Below are 11,312 nucleotides of genomic sequence, written 5' to 3' on the forward strand. Positions count from 1 at the left end.
GAGGGCTTACTATGTACCAGACACTGCTCCAGGCGCTTGGGATTCAACAGCGAACAAAAAAAAGTCAAAGCTTTTGTGGAGTTTAAGAGAGGGAAAGCAGAAAACAAACTAATACACATTTAATAAATCAATTGGCATTATTCACTATAATGAAAAATAAAGCAGAGTTAAAAGGATAGAAATAGAAACAGTACTATTTTAAATAGCATGGTCAGGAAAATCTCTGATAAAGAAATATCTGGGGGCACCTGGGTGGCTCAGTTGGTTAAGCGACTGCCTTCGGCTCAGGTCATGATCCTGGAGTCCCTGGATCAAGTCCCACATCGGGCTCCCTGCTCGGCAAGGAGCCTGCTTCTCCCTCTGACCCTCCCCCCTCTCATGCTCTCTCTCTCTCTCATTCTCTCTGTCTCAAATAAATAAATAAAATCTTTAAAAAAAAAAAAAGAAATATCTGAGCAGAGATCATAATACAGAGACTTGCAACAGGGTGCAACAGGGCAGGGGTGGAAGGGAAGGGAAAGTAAGGGGAGAAAAAGAGCAAGGAAGCTCCTGTGTCTGGAACTGAATGAGAGATCTGGGAACAAGACCCTCTAGACCATAAAGGGCCATCAGACACTCTTGAGCAAAAGAAGGATATGATTTGACATAGGTTTCAAAAAGATCAAAAGTCTGCTTCTCCCATTCCCTCTCCCTCTGCCTCTGCTCCTATGCTCTCTCTCTTTCTCAAATAAATAAAATCTTTAAAAAACAAAAACAAGAACAAAAAACAAAGCCAGGTGAAGGAGAGTTTTAAGAAGGAGGGAGTGGGCAACTATATCAAATGCTACTGAGGATCAAATATAATGGCTGCTGGATTTGGTCCATGTGGAGGTCAATGTGGAAGATCTTGACAAAAGCAATGTCACGGTAGTTGTGGTGGAGTGTGGGTTTGACACAGAATGAAGAGCAAAAACTAAGTCCTCATGTGTAAAAATTATGTTGAGAAATTTTCCTACCAAGGAGATCCAAGAAATGGGGTGATTACTGGAGGAGACCGTTATGTCCACACAGGATTTTTTTTAAAAAAGACAGAAGCTACTAAAGCATGTTGGCATGCTAGTGAAAATGATCCAGAAGAAAAAGAAAAATTGGTGATGCAGTGGAGGGGGAATAATTGCAAGCAAAATTCTTGAGAAGGTAGAGAGAATGTGTCCATTGCACAGTAGAGATATTAGCCTTAGACACAGTCTATCCACTGTATTGGAACAGAGTATTCAGGGAGAAACAGCAAGTGTAAAGTATGAATGCAGGGTATGTGAGTACACAGATGCAGGAAAGGTGTAAGATGTGGCAATGGGACCATGTGGAAGTTCTCTTCTGATTGCTCCTATTTTCTCAGGGAAATAAGAAGCAAGGTCATCAGCAGAGAATGAGGAGGTGGTAAGATTTGTGAAAATTCTGAAAAGACATGAGAGGATATAAAATAGTTGTCTCTCAAAGGGAAGAAAGGTATTAAGATTTGCCAGGTAGGATGAGGGTCCAGTATGAGATTCACATGGTCATGAATTTTTATTTTTTTATATAGTTTTTTTAAGATTTTATTTATTTATTTGAGAGAAAGAGAGCATGAGCAGGGGGGAGGGGTAGAGAGAAAGGGAGAAGCAGACTCCTCACTGAGCAGGGAGCCTGATGTAGGGATGTCCTGAGCTGAAGGTAGATGCTTAACCGACTGAGCCATCCAGGCACCCCTGGTCATGAATTTTTAAATAAGATAGTCAGCCTGGTTATATGTTTTCTCAACCACATTCCGCTGCCAGGGAGTAGGCAGAGTTAGTGGTTACCTGGCTATGTGGTGTTGCCAAACAAGTGGAGTAGAGAGTAAGTAGAAAGGATATTCAAAGGAATGATTACAATGGTGGCCCATAGAAACAAGATGAGTGAGGAGGGAAGGGAGGACCTGACAGGGTGCTGGCCTGGGAAAGAAGGTAGGGTCAATAGTCTGGAGTTCCCAAGGGCTTGAATAATTGTTGAAGGTAGGCTTGCTCCTACAAGTGGCCTGGAAGGAAAAAAGGATTAGTCAACAAGTAGGATGTTGTTAATGGGGCATGGGGGGAGGGGTGATATACAGTGATTAGTAATGACAAAGCCTAGGGTATGCCCATGAGAGTGAGTGGCTAAGAGAGGACAATGTCATTCAAGGTGAGGAAATAAATTAATAGAAAGAGCAAGATGTTAGGAGGATCATCCACTTGTATATCAGAACCACTAAAAATTGTGACCAGAGTAGTAGACCAGATATAAAAGTCTTTAAGAAAATAAAAAATAATAATAAACAATAACAATTTTTTTAAAAAAGAAAAGAATAACAGAGAATTTGTAGATCCAACATTCACAAAAGAATATTCCTCTATTATATTTGCAAAAAAACCATGAAGAATTTGGGGAATCATCCCGGATTTGGGGTTACAAATAGTTTGTCAGATTATCAGAGATAACATGATGCCATTTTAATAAATAGTAATTAAAGTAATGACATAGCAATTAAGGCAGATCTAAACCTGTGATTTTCAAAAATCTCTTCCTTGGCAAGTTGTTCTAAGTTAGTTCATACACCCTCCCCACTTACCCTCTATCACAGCTTTCACCCACAATGAACAACAGAAGTGCAGAAGGAAGACAAGTACTTATTTCAAGGACTCTGTGTTTCACTTATGTTTAACAGTGAGGGAACACGGATGAATAGAAAGATCAGGCATTCAACCTACTGGAAGAGCCCCCTGGGTCTCATAAGGCATACTGGCTCTTCAGACAGAAGACTTGAATTCGAAGTTCCACTATTTAACTTATTATTTCTGTAATCTGCTGTAAACCATTTTCTCTCAGTATCTTTGCTTTTAAATCAGTAAACTAGGGATGTTCCTACCTAGAGGGCTCTGATAAGGATTGAGACACAACACGAAGGTTTTATAAGCTACGAAATGCAAAATAAAATGAATATTCAACTGTTCCCTAAAAAAAAAAGTCTTCAAGGACTGACTGGAGATGGTTTACAGAAGATTACAACAAGGAGTCGTGGGTAGTACAGACTGAGGCAGGAACTTCCTAAGACCTGGGGGCTTCTCAGGAGGAGGCAAGAACAGTGGCCAGAAGCAGCAACAAAGAGGAAGAAGTTCAGTACACACCTCTGGGCCTGGTGGGGCATGGGAGAATAAAACACCCCAGGGAAGCCATGTCCTCTGAAGACAGCCCAGTTCTAGGTGGAGCAAAAAGGTAAAGTGGCCAACCACTCAGAGAAAGAGTGAGGACACAGGGGATTTTTACGAATAGGAGAATGAGGGTTCCATTGGGCCCTGTGGAAGGTTGAAGGGAACAGGGAGAAGAGAGACACTGAGTCCAGTTAAAGCATATAAGAGCCATATGGAGATAAGTGTCTGGAAGATGGTGATGGATAACTCGGGGTCTTGGCTTTCCAAAGTGCCTGATACAAATGAGTTACTCCTGGGGGACAACTGTGGAGAGACCATCCCTTGGGCAATTGAGGTGGAAAGGGGGAACGTTAGGAGGAGGAAGAATGAGGCTTACCTGGATCACACAGGCATTATACACTTGCACAATGAACATATGCATGACGTATCTCTTATGGAAATGGCTCTGAGACAAAGAGCTTTCTACAAATGAACATGGGAAGACGTGGCTCCACACCAGGCAGTGCCTGTCTTCCTCTGCTGATTCGCACACACTGTCCACAAGGCAGGGGGCATGGGAATCACTCAGATTAGTCTTTGAGCCCTCATAGTTCACCTGTTTGGGGTGATGTTTTTGAGGAGGAGGAAGCTCATGACACTAGTTAAAATGGGATATGGAAATTATCTATGGTTGTTAATGATCCACACCTTCCTTGACCCACGTCATGGGAAATGGTGCTGGTGGACTTAAAATGGTTTAAAGTGCACACTAGAAATAATAAAACAGAGTCCCCCAACCATCACACAGATCTGAAGGAACCTGGGGTCTTCAAGAACATTGTGGTCGAGGTGAGAGGTGGTGATAGTGGGGCCTGGAAGAGTCCTTCTAAGGACGAAACAGCGGGTGGTAAGAGTCAGCAGGTTCAAATCCTGCCTCTTTCCTGGGGGATGTCATCTATCTAATTTTAGTTCCTCTTCATGGACACGTAGGGGATAATGATACCAGCTTTTGAGAGTAGTTGTGAAGAGCAAAGTCTACTGAGCTTTTAGGACTGAATCAGTGCTAGTCTTCTTGATCACCTTCTTTCCCAGGAAGAAACCATGAAATCTGGGCTCTACAGACCTAAGAGGACAAGAAAGTATCAATATTCCTGATCAGGAAGGACACTTAGACATAAGAGTTTCAGAACTAGTGATAGAATGAAGCATGTCTCAAAAGCCTTTCAAAATGAAGATTTATGTGTCAGTGGGTTTCCAAGGAGACAGATTTTACAAAAGTTACTATGAGACACACTCCCTTTATAAAAACAAGATAACATCACGCTCCTGCTCTCAGCAAGTCCCTTTTGCCTTCTGACAAATGATGGAAATGTAGGAGGAAGAGGCCTAAGGCAGGGTATGAAGGCAGAACCCCCCCAACTTGTGGAATGAATGAGTGAGTGCTGTGTTCTTCCTTTGTGCAGAGGTAGGGGAAGAGAAAGGACAATGACACGGAAAAGTGGCCACATAAGGCCCAAGGAGGGAGCACAGAGGCAGTTGGGGACCCAGTCACTGGGCCTGGGACAAGCAGTAGTGCTAGATAACAAGAAACAAGGCAAGAGACCAGGCTGGTCTTAAAGCTTTCGGTATACCTGAAGGCCATGCCGCCAAACTCACACACGAAATCTGGCCTCCAGAGCACGCTCAGTGTTCCAGACCCAATTGCCCTGATCTGGCTGGTGCTGCACTGAAGCAGCACTCTGATAGCAGGTGTCTGTGAGCCCTGATATTGAACATGGAAAATGGAATCCACTTTAGTTCCTTTCTCCTTTGTGGGTATTTAGTATTTTCACCTAATCACCAGCTCCCTCAGTCTGAAGCACTGTTTTTCCAAAGGGCATTCTATGGAATAGCAGCAAGATATTCCACACAGGAAAGTGTTTTGTCAGATAATGCTGGCTAACCCTGCAAACAACCTCCCCATCCCAGAGACATGCAGGGCACTTTGGCATGTTAAAGGCTCATGATGTTCTGCTATAAAGAAACCTGATGAATATAGTGTTTCTAAAATATATATGACTAGAAAACTCTCTTCCCATCCATACATGAAACATACTCCCTGGAAGTGATGTTTTCCTGGGGATCCTCAAAGATGGGGCTCACATGGTTTCATTGCCCAGTCACCCACTAAACAGACCTAAGCTAAAGACTTGGACTCTTCAAAAGTGAAGAGACATTGCATTCTTTCATTCTACAAATACACATGGAGAATGTAATGATTTTTTTAAAGATGTTGGTATCATGAAAGAGGTACAAGATGCTATAGGACTTCAGAAGAGAGGAAGTTTGACAGTAGTGCTAAGCCAAAAACTTTATCTTATTTAAAGATGCATTTATTTATTTTAGAGATAGCAGGCATGATGGGGAGGGGCAGTGGGAGAGAGAGTCTGAAACAGACTCCACACTCAGCGCAGAGTGTGACCCTGAGATCATGACCCGAGCCAAAACCAAGAGTCGACACTTAACCAATTGCACCACCCAGGCGCCCCGATAAACCTTTTAGAAGGAGGCATCATGAAGGCCATGTCAATTTTAAGGTTCCTCTCTGATTGTCACATGAATATCTAAAACCATTAACCAACATCTGGACACTTTCTTAGACCTGACTGTGAGTATAGGTATTTTATACCTAGTTCTCCAAAGCTAACATTTGTTTCCATAAATCCATGGATTAAGAAACATCACATGAATTAGAAGACTCTGTGGATAAAAATGTTATAAATGGGAGAGGGCAAATACTTTTCAGGGTATCATCATCCCACTTCCTGCACTGGAATCGCCCAAGAAGCTTGCACATTCCCAGATCAACCCAGACCTTCTGGATCAGAATGTCGGGGGGAGGGGAGTCCCAAGAATCTGCATTTTAAACAAGCTCTCCCCCACACACAAGATTCCCATCCATGCTTATGTCTGAATACCACTGAACCCAGGATTTCCAAAATTATTAAGAGTTCACAGGTGGCTTTTGGGAAAGACATGACTTGAAGAAACCAAGAGTGAAGATTGATGGGACTGAGCTCATGGCAAGTAGCAAAAAAGAGAGCCCAAGAAAAGGAATATGTCCTTACATGGTAGTAGTGCTGGCCTTCAGGGAGGCATGACAGTGGGGATAGAGAAGAGGGAATGGATTTCACAGACATTTCCAAAGGTGATTTGACTCAGTTCAATAACTGAATATATTATGTGGGCATGGGCAAGCACTGGCTGTTTGTTGAAGTAAGGCATGTTGCCATTCAGAGCAGGCTTGGGTGGCCCGGGTGGGGAGGGTATAAAAGGTAACTAGTTAGTACTGTACATGTTGTATTTGACATTCCTATGGGGTGTATAAATAGATCCAGTTGGCAATGGGACATATGAGTCTTGAGTTTGATATAGACAATGAAGGACTCCATACAGAAACCACTGCTCAGAAACAAACGGCTGAGGTCCCCAAGGGAGAGAATTTAGTATTGAAGGGAAGACCAAATCCTCTTCAAATCAATATCATAGTCATTGAACACCAAGAGTGTGAAAAATCACTGGACTAGAAATACTTATATGCACAAGCCAGAGTCCTGGCCTTAAATGAGCTTATGATGTAGCAGGAAGTTGAGAAATAAACATATGGGGAATGAAAACATGTAAAATTGAAACAACAGCTTGGTTCAGCCCCAGAAGGGATTTTTAGAACCTGGAAGAAAGCCTACCCAGTGAATTACAGAGGTAAAAAGCCAGAGGACACAACAGACTGACAAAAGACCTCCAGAGAAGGTAAGATCTACCAAGACCTGAAGGACAGGTAAGATTTACAAAAGGAAAAAGTCAACCCTTGCAAACAACTTTAATACCTGTCATCAAATAGACATGCCAGGACCCTCTGCTGCAGCAATACTCTCTGGCCCAGGTGTGGCGCCATAATTAACTTCTAACCACACTGATGGGCAGAATGTCACCAACACTTGGAAAACAGAATACTTGGAGAAAAAAAACTTTATGAAAAGCTTCCTTTTGTTTTTGTGCCTTGTACATAAATGCTACTGCATATGTGAAGAACAGACATGAGACATATTAGGTGGGAGTCTCAGCAGAGTTGTTTATGGTAAGGAAGAGAAGCATCCATAGTCTTCAAATACATGCAGCTGTCATACAAAAGAGGGGCTGGATATATGTTCTAAGTGCTAATGGATGAGAGCTCTTGGGAGTCAAGTGTTTTATAAAATATTATTTAAAAAAGATGTCCAATAGTCAAAGATGTCTGGAAGAAAGTGGCTGCCATGGGGGATAGGAAGTTCCCCTCCATCACTGGAAGTGTCTAAACTGGGTCTGAACAAACTCTTAACAGGGATGCTACGGAACAGAATCAGATATGGGACAGAAAATCCCAGTTTCTTGGAGTTGCTCTTAAAGGGCTATCCTACCACACTGGTGACTATTTTTGTCAATTCTACTTTGGAGTAATTTAAAACTTTTTCTTTTTAAGAACTAAGTACCTTTCACAACTGCTCTCTCATGTATCCACCCAACAATCCATGAGATTATTTCCAACTTGCAGATAAAAAAAAAAGTCAAAGGCACAAAAATAAGTCAATCATTGTGTCTTAAGATAGTAGTGGTGTCCCACCTTCTGTGGGGGTGAGGTTCTAAAGTTAGCTCAGAAAGCAAAAATCACATGTGCTCAAGGATTGCCTTTAAAAATCCCTTAAGTCAATTGTAAAGTACAGTCTCTTTGGTCTTACGTATACAGTCCTAAACAGTGCACCAGATAAATGCATGCAGTAAGGCAGTGTTTAATAAAGAATGCATATGCAAATATAAGCTTGAAGAATTTCAAATTAAAAGAGAGGAAAAAATGAAGGTGTACATAAGTCAAATGAGCATTTACTACCACTTCACCGTACGCACCGCATCTTCAACTCTATAGCATTGTAGTAAGACATATAAGCTGCCCAAGGTCAGCTAGCCTGGCAGAAGCTGAATAATGACACAACAGCTCCCATTTACTGGCACTCACCTGCCAATGTCTGTGTTCAATACTTTATTGAATCCTTTCAACTACTGATCTATGGGTAGACACTGCTACTATCTCCATTTTATAGATGAAGGCCAAGAGTCAGTGGTAACCCTGGGTCACACACAGCCAAGAAGGAGCAGAGCTGGAGCCAGGGTCTGTCTGACTCAAAAACATGGGCTTTTTGAAGTGATTCTCCAGTTATCTGTGTGTCAGAATCACCTGTTAAAAGTAGAGTTTCCAAGGTCCATCTCAGACCAACTGACTCAGAATCCCAGCCCCCTTCCCAGTCGATGCTGGTATGGATGGTCCACAGACCACACTTTGAGAGACCCTACTGGAGGCTTTAACGCCCCTGCTTAATGCACTTCCTACTAAACCATGTCAGCGCTCCCTGCCCAGTGCCATGAGAGCTATTAACAAAATGCCCAAGGATGATGAATACAAATGATAATGCTATAGCCACATCCTCTTACAACCCATCTCCAAAGCAGCATGCCCCAAGTCCCTCCATAAGCATGGCCAGCTGCCTGGGGTTTGTTTTAGTGATTCGGGCAGAGTACAGCCCCTGAAACTGTGAGACCTTTTCTTGCAATCCAAATAAGCTTTTTACTTAAAAAATACCTCAAAGGCTGATTACAAAGTTCTTGGCTGTAACACACCATGAAGGCGTCCAGTCATGGACTTGCATTTCTGAATGGAATCATTCCGCTCCTTTTGATTGAAAAGGCGCATGATCTAGTGCCAGATGGTGACATTTGTACAAGTCAAGCCGGATTAAATCAAGTGCTTTAGTGAAGCATGATGCAGATAAAGAAAATGACGGATTATCAGCACACACATACACACGCGCGCGCACGCGGATAATGCTGAATTCTTTAAATTGTAGTAGCAGATTTCCCAGCAGCCTATTTCTGTTCCCCGGCCTCTGCAGTTCCTAACCTCTCACAGCTGGATAGAGTTGGCATTCGCTCACTTGCAGCTAGCATGTCCACAGTCCAAGCAGACGTAGGCCGAAGTCAGGCAGCCCAGGACTAAGCCCCTTAGGCCCTCTTCCAACCCACCTCTGCCTGCACATCTGAAGCTGGGTTGGCCCAATCTAAACATAGAAAAAGCAGCCTGAAGCTTCAGCTCATGGAAAAGCTGACTCATTTCCCAGTTTTCCAGACAAGGCACCTGGGGATCCATCATACTTCCTTCCTTTTCCCTCACCTTCCATCACCAACAGCTGTCAGTTCTACCTCTCATCTGCCTGCCTCTTTCCAGCCCACCACTGCCAGGATGTTCCTGGTTTCCTGTTCCAATGCCATACTCCCTCTTGGGACCACCTAGCAGGCTCCTAACTGCTCTCCAGCCTCAAGATTCTTCCATGTCAGTGAAATGCTCTCTCCCCAGCACCTGCACAGAGAAGTTGCCTGGCTCAGAGGAAGACAATATACATACTAAACCATCCACCCACAAATAAGAAAGGCATAATTAAAATATTTATAACCTCTTGCCCTTTCTCCATTCTCTGTTCTCTACCCTACCCCTCCTTAAAATTTTGCAGCTCCCCTTGCTGTTAAAATAAAGTCCAAACTCCTTGTGATTTCTCACAAAGGTTGGTCATAGTCATCTCTCCAGGTGTGTCCCTCATCCCTCCCTCTCTGCACTCCAGCCAAGGTGAAGTTCTTTTAGTTGAGACCCCATCTGATTGTTTATATCATTCAGATCTCAGCCCCAGGGTTGTAAAGTCAACCCAACTGATGGCTAATGTCTCCAGGGATAATTCCATTTTGTATTTCCCTATAAAGTGGATACTTAGAGATTATGAATCTTTTAGGCAACTGCCAATTATTCAGAGGTGACAATCTAATTCTGTGTTATACAGATCACCTGTGTCCCCTCCTCTCTGACTTGCCTACTCTTGGGCAACTGCTCTCTTGTTTTAAAATTACAGCTAATACAATCACATAAACCATGTACCAAGCACATTTTCCCACTGATTCTTCATTCATTTATTCAGTAACTGTTTACTGAGTATCTACTCTGTGCCTGGCACTGTGCAATATCTCACAATTATAGGGCACAAACAAAAAAGCAGGCACAGCCCCTTCCCTCATGGAACATATTCTCAGGGAAAAATAGGCTTTAAACAACAAATTGTACAATTAATTATTTGACGATGGTTTTGTAGAGTACTAAGAAAAACCAGGGGCAACGAGAGCATATAACTAGTTAGTCTGGTGGGAAAAAGAAAAAAGACCTCTTCGGGAAATTGATGTGTGAACTGAGACCAGAAGGACAAGCAGAAATAAGTCCATTGTGAGGACAGGCAGGGAAGAGGCATTCTAAGCAGCGGGGACAGAGTTCGCAAAGCTCCACATGGAGGGAAAATGCATGCGGGGAGGCCACAGGAGGATGTGAGAGGACCAAAAACCAAATCTAGAAAGGCAGGCAGGGCCAGAGCATTCAGGCCTAGCAGGCCAGTGCTGCTCAAACTATTTCCAGTATGTCATGTGCTGATACTTTTATAAAAACCAATAGAAGTGTACTACCAGAAAATTAACAATTGAAAGACATATAAAATACAAGCCCCATTTTTTTCACTACTAAACAGACATAAAATTATTTTGCCAGGTACTATAAAAGTTTTTAAATGCTTTCTCTCAATTTGTGTCATTTGTCATGGCTTACTGATAACAAACAGGTACCTGTCCAGGGACCACACTTTGAGTAGAACGTTGGATGGGAAGACGTCAGAGGACTTTAAGAATGGGTAAGGCAAATTCAGAATTGAGCTTTTCAAAGATTGTTCTGTCAATCTTTGGTTGTATGGGGAGTGGGTTTGGGGTGGCAGGGGCAACCAGGGCTATTGCAACCATCTTGATGAGAGAAGATATAGCTTAGACGGAATGATATTTAATGTTTGCAACAACCTATGAATAGGTTGTTCAGTGAAAATTTAAGGTCATCTCCAGAAGTAGAATTCACATTTCCTAAAACCTAGTAAATCCAGACTTCAAAATCTTATTTAAACACAATCCTTAGGGCCATCTTATTGGTGACCTTATAACAAGACCCTTTTTTACTGTTTCTGTAAATAGGCTTTCTATGCCATCCACAGCCAAAGTGGCCTTTAT

This window comes from Neomonachus schauinslandi, chromosome 12 (assembly GCF_002201575.2).
Source record: "Neomonachus schauinslandi chromosome 12, ASM220157v2, whole genome shotgun sequence".
In the NCBI taxonomy this organism is placed as follows: domain Eukaryota; kingdom Metazoa; phylum Chordata; class Mammalia; order Carnivora; family Phocidae; genus Neomonachus; species Neomonachus schauinslandi.